The following is a 12,914-nucleotide window of genomic DNA, read 5'->3' as shown; positions in this document are numbered from 1 at the left end:
TTAAGTTTCATGGCAGTGTCACTTTCATTGAGTATTATTATTTACTACTTAGAAAATAATTTGAGTTATAGAAGAGATCTTATAGATTCTTAGGTTTGATTTTCCAGTAGCTTGCATTTAGAGTTCATATATTTTTAGTTCACCTCTCTCTTCAACATTTAACAAGGTGCTAATTGTTGGGGATAGATGAATTACACAGGATCTCTGCCCTCTGGGAGGTTTACATTGTTTTATTTTGTAATCTAATAGTTAAATAACTTAAAATCTTGCCAGTGTTCAGTGCCACCGATGAACTTTGTTAGTATGTGATTGATGATCTTTTCTATAAAATCAGCATTCCAATCAAGCATTTAACTTTTCATATTGATAATTCCTTTTTTTCTTACAGAGATTTTTTTGATATCTGCAATTTGTTTAATTTTGGTTCTATATGTCTTTAGAATTTTTCGACTATAACAGCCCCATATTTTGTTCTTTACAATAAATTATACAACTAGTACTTTGTTGAGAACTCTCTTCAGCTGAATTTTTTAATTGTTAATTCTTTTGTTATTCAGAACACAGAGTATTGTTTCTGTTAAATAAGTTCAGCATTGTATTTTTGAAATTTTATTTATTTTTTTGAGGGCGATACCAGTCTGTTTTGATAAGTTATACCACTGTGAGGGTATTGCTCAGCATTTCTGGTTCTGAAATCTAGGTGGCTTGATTTGGCATGAGCAGGGGAACACCAACATCTATAAATTGAGTGGGTTGAACTAATCGAGTTACCTACAAGCACCTAGCACTGCATCCCCTACATGCTAGGCACCCAGGAAATGACCACTGAACCTCAGATAACCTCTAGGCTCCCAGTACTAAAATTCCCTTATTTTAGAGGGTCAATAAAAATATCTCATAGAAAGCATTTATATCTTAACGTTGTGGTGGGTTTAAAATTGTGAACATAAACTTACTTCCTCCTAATGTTCCTTTTCAAATTAAACTCTTCAATTTTAAAAAGAGTTATGGCATATTTCCAAATATTTTCTGCTTATTCTGTTATATACTGCTGCCTGACTTAATGCCAGTTCCATCGTATGGGAAAGATTAGTGTTCAACATAAAAATACTTAAGCTTTCATATGTTACTGTGGTAGATGCAGTATCTGTTTTTTTTCTTTTTCGTAATTGAAATTTGGGGGTTTTTTTTTGTGCTTTTCAGTCTTTTCATGTACAGAGATATTATTGGCCCATTCACATTTTGAAGTTTTCTGATAGTGGTTATGGGTTTACGCTGAATGATTCAGACTCTCTCCAGTCCCCTTCAAACACAGTTTTGAGATGACTAGTTAAGAGGGCATTTTGTTTCAAAGTTAAATGATCTAGATGAGTATTGAACCTGTAAGTTTAGCTTATTATGATTTTCTGACCAAGAAAGTTCAACAAAAAACTATGCCATGCTCTAATTTCTGCTTAAAAATAGGCCTTTTAGAGGTAGAAGGCACATGCATGCACCAGTGAGAAAAGGAAATTGTGTGTGATGATTAAGGTGGAGTTGAAACAAGAAATAGTGTATTTTTATAAGTGGTCAAAAAATATTTTACTATAATTTTCAGAAGTACATGATATACACATGGAGGATTAATTATGTTCTATGAAATTAATGGCTTTTTTTTGTACTAATGACTTATTTACTTAGGCCGTATAAATTTAGGTTAGATAAATCTGGAAAAAAAATTTCTTTGCATATCCAATTTTTCCAGATACATTCCTATTTCTAGCCTATTTACTTCATATTGATAGAGAGTGGTTCAAAGTGTAGCATGGTAAAATTAAACAAATTTGGAATTAAATATGTAATCCATGTTTAGTTTCAGAATATATTTAAATCAGGCTATATTTTATAAGAAGAAGACTTTACCAAACTGCATTGTAACTGATAAAAGATGTTGGATTAATTAAAAGTGCCTTACGTTGAACTCACAAACATATATATATATACCTATAACATTTATGGTTGTTTGCAGTACTATGTCGTATTTACTTATTCTGGTTGTAAAAAATAACTTTGCTCAGGATAGAACTGTGGTTTAGTTATCAACTACAAAGGTGTAAAGTTAGAGAGGCACAAAGAACTGGCTACAACTGTTTCTTTGGACAAATCCCAAATGCTGCTTGTAAGATTCTAAATTAGCAGTAGTAGGAAATTCTCTCTTACTGCAGACTGAACATTTCAGAAGTGTCAGATATGTAATCTGGAGAGTAAATTCATTCACTGTATTTTCAGTGATATTTTAAAATTCATTTATAAATAGAATCATTTCATTCTAGACAAGAATTATAGAACATGAAGGAAGCAACCATAACTTAATTATTTTAGCAGTTGAAATTTAATCTGTGGATTTTATGTAGTTTTTAGTATCTAGCTCAAATCATTGATGTCTTTTGAAATACCTTTTTAAATTCTATTGTATGCTTGTGAAAATATTGCATAATTTTATTAATAGATTTCAGAATCAGTCATTGAACAGATGTTTGAGTGACCCAATATTAGACTCTTTGATGGAAACTGAGATGTGAGACTGTAGTTTCTATTTAAGGAATTTATAGTCTCCTAATTTATTTTGATTGCCAAACCTGACATATGTTTTATAAATAAATGTATTTTCATGGTAGAATAAAAATAGAATGATATTCATTTTCTAAGTAAAATATTTTAAATTCTCTGTTAGTTGCTGAACAACTGTCTCTGTGGTCTTATTTTCTAACTGCTTTTTAGCACTAGAGCAAACCAGTTTCCCAGTAGTTTAAAATATAGTGAAATAAAAATTGTTTGCTCTACTGCCTATTTTACTTCAGTTCAAGGCTTTTCTCCTCCCCCCTCCACCCCCCCAAATTGCTTTTCTGCATATATGCCACACTGGAGGGAAGATTTTTCCTTGTGTAGCTAGCAGTTTTAATTGTATGTTTAATGTGAATTGTGTGGATTTTTTTTTTTTTGTAGTACAGCTTAATATTTTTTTACACTGATTAAAGTTATCCTGTGCCACTAAAGTTAACTATCCACTAGAACAGAAATGTGCATATAGCTAAAATGCATCAGTGTGCATTTTTAGTGAATGTTGGTAGCTTGCCAGCTTTATTTTCAAGTTTCCCCCTCCAGACCTGTGATGTACTTATAAGGCAACAATGGTATATTTAGTTAATTTGCAAAATGAAAATAGTTTTTCCGATTTTTCCATTTTGCATGTTTTGAGTTAGGATTAATTGGACATTTGTTCTTGTAAATAGACATACAATAAAACAGTTCATTTAACTGTGGCGCTTTCTGTTGGAGCATTGGCTGACTTTTAGATGGTGAACCTTGTGCAATTTCATGAACACTACTGAGTTTTGGATGGCATTTACATAATCTAAAAGTAAACGCAAGCATAACAGAAACTGGAAACAAAAATTTGATATTTTCTTTGCAGTAGGAAATGTAGTTTCAATTCCTAGTAATATGTCCTTGTTAGGTTTAGGATCATTTTCAGTAATTATAACTGCTTAAACATTGTTTTCCTGTTCAAAATAATTCATGTTCCACTGTGGCAAATTAGGAAAAGAACACAAATGTAAAGAAATAATTGAAAATCATCCATAAACCTGTCACCCAGAGATAATTACTACGAACATTTTAATGTATATTTTTTTTGTCCTCCTCTTATATAGATTTTTTTAATTTTTTAAAAAATTGGAATTATTCTTTCATATAGACTGTCTTGCCCCTGCTTTATTCTCTGAACAGGATATTGGTCTCCTACCTAGTGTGGGATTTTTAAGTTGATTCTTTATAATAGTACTGCTTAAATAACACTGGGACAAACATTTTTGTACACTTATCTTTGATTGCATCTCTGTTTTTTTTATTTTTTATTTTTTTTAGGATAGAGTCTCAGAAGTGGGATAACTGGATCAGAGGGTGGTTACCCTGTGTGTAAGAGTGTGTGTCTCACTGCACCTTCAATGACATTGAGTAGGTCAGTTTTTACAATCTTTGCCAGTTTGATAGATACCTTTTACAGTTCTCAGGTGGTAATCACAAAATCATATTAATCTGTAAAACCGTCATAGTATATGATTAGTAATTTGCAGTCATTTTGAAAAAGTTGGTTAGAATGAATTTCTTTGAAAATGTTTTAGGTAAAAGTAATCTTTGTGACGTAAAAAGATATTCCTTGCAGTTACTATTTGAACATCGTTCTTTTGTTAGGATGAAATAGCATTTTAATATCTCCCTTTACTAAAATGGCAAATATGAGAAAGCTTATTTTGTAGTATATAGTAAGTAGAAATATTATGTAAAACTAAATTTTTTCAGTTAGGCAGCCTGAATTCAAATCCTTGCTTTCCCACTTATGAAGTACATGATTTGAGGCAACTTACTGGGTGTATAATTTGAGGTAACGACTAAATATATGATTTGATGTTTCTGAACTTTAGCTGTCTCATTTAAAAGGGGAAAAATAATACCTATTAATAGGCTTGTAGAGAGGATTCAAAATATGCTGTAGGATTGCTTGGCACATAGTAGGCATTTAATAAAAGCTAGCTATTATTGTTAAATTTGGGTGGGTATTTTTTGTTTTTGTTTTTTTGCCAGTTTTGGTGGGTAGGGCAGGAGATGTCATTTGTGTGGTCTTGTTTACGTGATGAATGTAGAAATGCAAAATGGCCATGAGCAATGGCAGCTGGAAGGGAGTGGTAGACATTCTTTGTGGTACAAATGACTTGCTCTGATGTAGAAAGTTCAGGACAAGTTGGAGGACAGGAGACTAATTTGACAGAAGCCTAGGCTTTTATTAATAGAAAATATGGCGATAAGGCATAAAGACTGATTGGGGCTAGACTTTGGTAGTCGTCGAATGCTAGGTTGAGAAGTCTAGACTTTATTCAGGAGTGTAAGTTTTGATTTGAGGAATATGACCTCATCTTCTGGAAGATGAAAGAGACCAAAGACGGGGAGGCTGGTTCAGTAACACAGGCAAGGCAAGGTATGAGCATTTAAAGGGAAACAAGGGGAGGTTTTGTGGGGAGTCGCTGGGAGTCACTGTTGTGACGATTTCTGGATCTTCTCAAGAGTACCCAGTTTGGAGACGAAATTCAAAAGAAAGAGTCTGAGGCTAAGAGATGGCCTACATGGAGTTAGGCAGCCTCTGAGAGAGGCTAGAACTCAGTACCCTGTGGTTGTTGCTACTTTTTTTTTTTAAATCGAAAAGTCAAAGATTCTTGTTACTTCATCAGTGAAAAGCATATGTTTATGCTATTCTTTTGACAAATTTATAGTTTCCTGAGAAATTTTACTTACTTAGCATTTTAAGTTTTTAGTCAGCAAGGAATTCTCACTTTTAGACATTGTATTTCTGGGGGGCATTATCTTAAAAAAATTTCACTGTAAGGTGAAATTCTTATGCGTGTTGTCTTTCCAGCATTTGTGAACGTGACTGGACTTTAGAAACATCCGTTGTGTGAGCAGAAGTGATGAAAAGTGAAGTATGGACTTCTTGTTTGTTAAGCAGCTTAGTCAGAAAGTTGAGGGCAGTGAAATATGGAGCAATGGAAAATAGGAAATTGAATCTATGATCTTTAGAAAAAAATATTACTTTTACTCTTCTCTCCCTTCTCCTTAATTTCTTAATTAAAATAGTTTGCAAATGACATTCTTAGTTATTTTTGTTCTTAGCTGTAGCTCTATGTTAATTGTACTTTCCACTTGGCTGAATGTAAGCAAGTTTAGCTTAAAGGTTGATATTAATATTTCTTTTTGACCGATCAGTAAATTCACATAAGCTGCGAATTATCTACTTGCTGTCTTCTTTTAATATTACCAGTTGAGAAAAAAGCAACCCCCATTTAAAAAAGAAATAAATACAGGCTTGTGATATAAGGTATTTGCATTTTTTAAATCATTGGGTTGTTACACTTTTCTAAATCTTTCTTTTAGTTTTCAAATATTTTTTAAACTCAGAAATAAAGTCCTTATTGTTGATTGTTACTCAATTCTCTTCCCTTTAAAACTACCTTGAAAATATTTTTTTATTATAGTCACGTGCCACATAATATTTCTGTCAATGACAGATCACGTATATGATGGTGTTCTCATAAAATTATAATGGAGCTGAAAAATTCCTTTTGCCTAATGTCATATTGAAACCCATTCATCTGTGCTGATGTTGGTGTAAACAAATCTGCGTTGCCAGTTGTAGATAAGTATAGCACGTACAATTATGTACAGTACATAATATTTGATAATAAACAACTATGTACTGGTTTATATATTTCTTATTCTCTACTTTTTATTGTTATTTTAGAGTGTATTTCTATTTATTGAAAAAAGTTTGCTATAAAACACTATGGCAGATCACGCTAGCATCAGCCTCATACACCTCATGTTTACTGTGTTCTTTGATTGTATCACTGTCTTGTGCTTGATTTAATTTAGTATTATTTTAAAAGTTAGTGTAGCTCAAGTGTACAGTGTGTATAAAGTCTACAGTAGTGGACAGTAATGTCCTGCACACTTACCACTCACTCACTGACTCACCCAGAGCAACTTCAGTCCTGTAAGTGCCCTTCATGGTATGTGACCTATACAGGTGTACCACTGTTTCATGCCGTATTTTTACTGTATCTTTTTATGTTTAGTTATGCAGATACTTACCATTCTGTTAGTTACCTACAGTATTCAGTGCAGTAATGCGCTGTACAGGCTCGTAGCCTCAGAGCAATAGGCTGTCCCATACAGTTTAGGTGTGTAATAGGCTAGATCATCTAGGTTTGTGTAAGTGCACTCGATGATGTTTACACAGTGATGAACTTGCCAAATGATGCATTTCTTGGAAGGTATTCCCATTATAAAGCAGCACATAATCGTAATAAGTAAATATAGCACATAATATTGGGGATTGCGTGTTACTTTTTACAAATAACTGTGTTTTTCTTATGTGAAACTGCAGAAACCCAGATCTGGTTTAATTGGATGAAATTTCGTTTACTCAAGAGACCTTTGGTATTCAAAAACAATTATTTAATGCCACCAACTATAAGATTCCAGTTGAGTAGTTTGAATTGGTTCAAAGATGTTTCTGTTTGTCAACAGAAATCTGAACTACAGTAATTCTCCTAGGACTGACTGCTCTTACCCTTCCTTCCTCCTCCCCAATCATAGCTGAGAACAGGATCTTCTCTGGTTTGGGCTATTCTGGCACTGTCACTGTGATGGCAGCTATGGCTTTCCCAGTATGTATGTCTTACATTCTTAGAAGTCTGCTTGCATCTTGGCAGGAAAAATAAGTTATTAGATTGAGTGGCTAGCAGCTCATGATATGTTATTATAAGAAATTATTTAAAAATTAATGATAATTATAAAAATTATTTAAAACTCAATTTTATATCAGTTATACCTCAGTAAAGCTGAAATTTTAAAAATTCATTCAGTTTTACATGAGGTGACATATGAAGTGTGTGAAACATTAATAGACTTTCATATCCTTCTATACCAAAGGATTAAAATAAAGGAACATAATGCCTACTGGTTGAATAGAATATAGTGTACATTTTTCTTATTCTTTTTATCAAAAGAACATTTTTTCTTATTCCTTTTGATTGCTAAATATAAGTTCTTAACTAAAAACTCAGAATCCATCCCACAAATAATCTTAAACAGTTTGGTTAGTTATCCAACAAATATTTATTGAATGATTGTTGGGTATCTGGTACTAGTCTAGGAACTGGAGATAGAGCAGTTAATAAGACTTGCTCTCATGGCGCTCTTTGTACCAATGGGGTTTGGTGGTGGTGGAGAGAAAGGTAAACAAACATAAGTGAACAAGATAATTTCAGATGTCACGAGTGCCTTGAAGAAGCTATAACAGGATAAAATGATAGTCATGGAACAGTTTAGATTGAGTGTTGAGGAGAAGCTCCAAGATGATGGTATTTCATAAGAGACTCGAATGACAAGAAGCCAGCTATGACCATCTGCAAGAAGAGCGAACCAGGCTGAGGGCCCAGTTGGTACAAAAACCTTAAAGTGGAAAGCAGCTAGTCAGATTTGAGAAGGCCATTGTGCTAAGCTGAGAAGAGATGGGTAGATGACGTTGGCAAGGGACAGATCACATAAGTCTGTGGTGAAGGATTTGGATTTTGTTCTTAGAAATAACAGGAGGCCACAGGATATTAGTATCCGCCTTTATGGATAAATGTGTGTAACCTCAAAGGTGGTATTACTAATGATAACGGCTTAAAACAAATCCGTAGGGTAACCAGTAATTTCTCTAGACATAGAAAATCACTAACTTATGGTACATAAATGTTTTCCCAGGGGTATGCAGATGTAGAAATGAATTATTTTTAGTATTGCGAACAGCCTGATGAAAAGTATACATTTACTCTCAATAAATTTATACAGGTGAAATTTATGTATCTTTGCTTTGACCAGTAATTATACAATGTCTCAACTCTTTGGAGCTAAGTATCACAAATTATTGTCATGCATTGTGGTGATTTGCAGGCTGTTAATGAAATAAAACATTGTACTTAAACCCCAAGAACCTAACATTTCATTAGTTTTTATGCCTTTGACAATTTGAAAGTTCCAATTAGCCATTACTTATCTGATTAATAAAATGTCAATACAGTTGGTAGGCAAAAATCTTCAAAGACACGGAATCCATGGAGAATAGAAGATATTTTTTATAGTAACGTTGAGAACCACTGATAAATGTCTTAATTTCTAAAGCGCCCTGCAGGGAGAAGAGGACTAATATTTTCTTGAAGGTAAAACCCTTACATCTCATTTAATACACACACAGCAGATCTGTGAAATAAATATTGTCCATTTTTTACAGATGATGAAACAGTAATTATGTAATTTATGAAAATTCACAAGCTCTAATTATAAAGAATATTGTTGACAGTGAACTACTAGAAGCTGGGATTACCATAATAGAAAGCATAAAATAGATGATCAATAAATATTTGTATTTTGCTTACATGCAAACATAAATAAATCAATGATTGAGTCAGTAGGTGAATAACAGAAGACCGCTTCTATCACTATAATCTTTCCTTCAGTATAATATACCATTTTTCTTCCAGGTGAAGAAAATTCTTCAGAAGCAATTTACTTCACCCGTCTTTTTTCTCTACAGAGCTCTTTCCTCCCCCATGAAGTTTAAGTTACTTAAAATAAATCACACAATAAAAATCCCAAAGGGGGAAATAAAGACCAGAAACATGGAAACTGTCATTTTCACTTAGATGTTAACTGAGTCATCTATAACGTTTTCAGCTTTTTTAAAAAAAAATCTACTTTAGACCCTTGTATTTACATTCATGATATTGTCTTCTTTTGGTTCTGTTTGTATCTAATTTTTTAAAATCTTAATTTGCTGTAGTTTTCTGAAATGAGATGGTAGAACAACAGAGTTAAATGATTTTGTAGCCAACATTAGTTGTCCATCTTCTCTCTATTTCAGTTGAACGGGGCATGTGTTTCTGTTTTTTATTAATACCACCAAGTGTGTGGTTTGTTTAGAAATATGAAGTGATAATTCATTTAATAGTAGGGTTAAAAAATACATAATGGGATAAATTTTTTTTCAACTGATGTTAATAACCAGGCAGACTGGTAGTATGCAACCTCTGAACTGTGTATTGATAACAGTTTCTAATCCTTCAAATGAGTTAATATTTTAAATTTAAGTTTAGAGTTCTTTCAAATGAATACCAAATATGAATGGATACCTAAGGGATGAAAGTAGATGCAGGAAATTGAGAGATTGAAAGAAACTATTTTAGTAGGTTCCGAAAGTAGAAACCTTTACACGTGGAAGTTGCTATGCATAACAGTGGAAAAGAAATTTATTTTCACACACACACAAAAAAGAAATGAAATTGATGAAATGAAGGCTATGAGGAGATAATGTTGAATGGGTAGAAAAGACACTTTAGGTTAGATGTGGCGGCCTACAGGGACCTTCAGAGAGGATATGATGAACCTCACCATTTATGGCAGTGTTATCACTTATTGAAGTATGGGATCTGTCTTGTTGGTTTGAAGTCTAAGTACAATAAATTTAGAATGAAGAGAATTTTGTGAAGAAGGAACTTTTAAAAATGTGTTTCTAGCTGTCTGAGACTAAGGCTGTAATATGACAGGTTTATAAAAGATAACTATATGATATTTTAGTTCTCGATATCCTCAAAGTGCTCTTTCTCCTCCTGTTTTTTGTGGTTTTTTTGTTTTGTTTTTTGTTTTTTTGTGGGAGATTTCTGTATGACAGCTTTTAGACTGCTCCACTGTTGTATCCCACTGCTCTCCATTCTCGTATAATCAGTTTAGTAATGACATACCTATCTCCCCGGTATGAAATTTTCATGCTTCAGAAACTTGTTTTGCACATAGAGTACAAGTAACAATTTGCTCTCTAGATGTGTATATCTAAAAATTGATGTGGGTGGAACTTTTACAAATTTAATTATTTAAGAATATCAGATTAACTTAAAAACCATGGGCAAGTGAGTTTGGAAGGTGAATCTTATGTCTCAGACCAATCTTTATTTTTTGTTTAGATTTTCAGGTATTAAGTTACTTTGATGGTGTTTCTTTTATATCCAAATAAGTCCAGAACTTAAGAAACTCAAAATTGGTCAAATAGCATCCTGTCTTTTAAAAAGTTCCTGTGCCTTTTAAACATTGAATAACACAATTGGGACAAACTCCATTGTAAAACATCCCTTTGAATTTTAAATAAATGTTTAGTTACTTCTCACTTAGACTCAAATGTCATGATTTTTACATTAGAATATGACAGCATTATTACTTAAGAACCAACCAAAATCTGCAGTTGAAACCATGTGTTGGAGGGTTTCAGATGATATAGTTATACTGTTATTCCCATTATGCTTTAGACTTGGACTGCTGTCATCAATAGAACAAGTTTGAGATTGTGTCACCACTCTGTGCCATCTGCTTGCTGTGTATGTAAGCAATAGGCCTTAGACACTGGAAATAAAGAATCATCACTTTGTGGTATTCTTAGCTGGCTTCACTTAGGTTCAAGTGTACTAGGCCGAGCTTGTGTCTACAGAGAACTGTCAACAATTTTGATCTTTTGCAGCCATACACTTCCATAACCACGTGTTTAATGTCTTCTCTGTGTTGACGTGTTGAAGGTGGACATTTGAAGTTTTTTAGTAGTGTAAATAAAATGCCTATTTAATCAGTACAATTTTTAAACGATTATTTTAAACATTCATGTACTTGCAAAAAAATTCTTTAGATGAAGGACCCACCATCTTTTCTCCACCTTGTGGTTTAGTTTTCACAGTAACAAACTATTTTTTTAGTTCAAAGTGTTTTGTAGAAAATCAGCCAAATAATTGCATTTGTCAACATATTTTAAAAAGTGCTCTGTTCTTACAGGAGAAAAAGCAGATTACTGATGTTTACATAGAATGTTTTCAGTTCTTATTTTTACAAAATACCTGTTCATATGTAAAATATAGGCTAAAAGGAAACACCAAGAGGACCAGAGTTTTCATCTTCCATTGGGATTATGGGTGACTTTTATTTTCCTCTTTAAACTTTTTATTTTCTGAACTTTATACATTGTTCATATATTTTATAATTAGAAAATGAAAGTTCTAAAATGAATCCATAATAGAATATAAATTAAATTTAATAAAAGTTTTAAAGATGATTCTTAGGGGATAAAATGAGTTCAGACCTTTACAAAGGAATTAATAAACACTGCATTCCTGAGGTGAAATTATATGTAATGATAAAATCTGTACTTTAAACAAAAACAAGCAAAAGTAGGTTGCCATTTTCTGGGTTCAGGGAATGAGAGAAATGGGAAAAGTGTTGTATCGTTGATAGGAAGACTTAGCAGACTTTCGTTTGATTCTTCTGACTCAGGTTTGCCTCAGTTATATTAATTTATATACTGTTCTATGGATACATTTTCTACAGGATTTTAACTTATTTATATAAATGGTATGCCACATCTCACTTTGAACACTTGGTCATTGGATAACATATTTGTGGTCAACAGGCAAAACAGTGGTTAAAGTGTGCATATAGTACCTACCAGCTGTTACGTCACATCTTAATTTCAATTTTTTCATCTGTAAAGTGGAAAAAGAAGAGTACCTATTTCTAAGACGTGTTTGAGGATTAAATAAGTATTCCTGGCATATAAAAAGCGTTTAAATATTATTACCGCCATTATTATTACTACCACCAAAAGTTGGCATTGATATCTATAAGAAATTGAAGTAGGAGATCACTAGGGACTTTAGCAATATCCTACATTTTATATATCCACTGTTTGACTAACCCTGTGTATTCTCCTTTGTTAAGTGGACTAGACTGTTATGCAGTTAGGCAGTTTCGTTATTTATGTATACAATAAATCTTGGCATTCATGGCTTAATGTTTTTTAGGCTTTCTCTTTTTCATTCCTTTATTTTCCTGCTTTGATGTTGGCAGTACTAGATTTAATTACTGTAACTTTATAGTGTTGTACTTTTATATCTGGAAATATAAAATGTTCCATTAAGTAGGCAGGTATGCCTGTATATTTTTCAGATTACAAATTACAGTTTTAAGTTTGGCTAGGTGTCGGTGTTTTTTTGTGTGTGTTTTTATTTTTTTAAAGAAAAGTATCTATTTTAACTAGGCTGGACTGGAATAATACAGATTTTTGAGGATTTACATTTTTTGACTTGAGACCTTTAGTGCCCGGCAGTAATTCAGAAGTTTGCGTTGCAAAGTGAACAAACAAGCTGTTGAGCTGTGAGCTTTTGGGGGCTATCTAGAAACCACAACATTTCTGTCCAGTATGCCTTTCAATCTTTGGTTTATTGATTGAAGTATCGTGGCCATAT

At 32.8% G+C, this 12,914-nt stretch overlaps 1 protein-coding gene across 1 annotated transcript in view; it reads left to right on the top strand.

The window, feature by feature from the left end:
- Positions 1 to 3,906: 3,906 nt before the first annotated feature.
- Positions 3,907 to 12,914, top strand: part of RAP1A (RAP1A, member of RAS oncogene family) — a 53,494-nt gene continuing 44,486 nt past the window's right edge. Inside the window, exon 1 of the mRNA XM_011367238.2 lies at positions 3,907 to 4,000. The gene's annotated coding sequence lies outside the window, so the exon portion shown is untranslated. The remainder of the gene's footprint in view (positions 4,001 to 12,914) is intronic.

Source organism: Pteropus vampyrus, unplaced genomic scaffold (genome assembly GCF_000151845.1).
Source record: "Pteropus vampyrus isolate Shadow unplaced genomic scaffold, Pvam_2.0 Scaffold6, whole genome shotgun sequence".
Taxonomy (NCBI): Eukaryota; Metazoa; Chordata; class Mammalia; order Chiroptera; family Pteropodidae; genus Pteropus; species Pteropus vampyrus.
The sequence above is the reverse complement of the archived record's forward strand: the minus strand, read 5'-3'. Positions and strand labels throughout refer to the sequence as shown.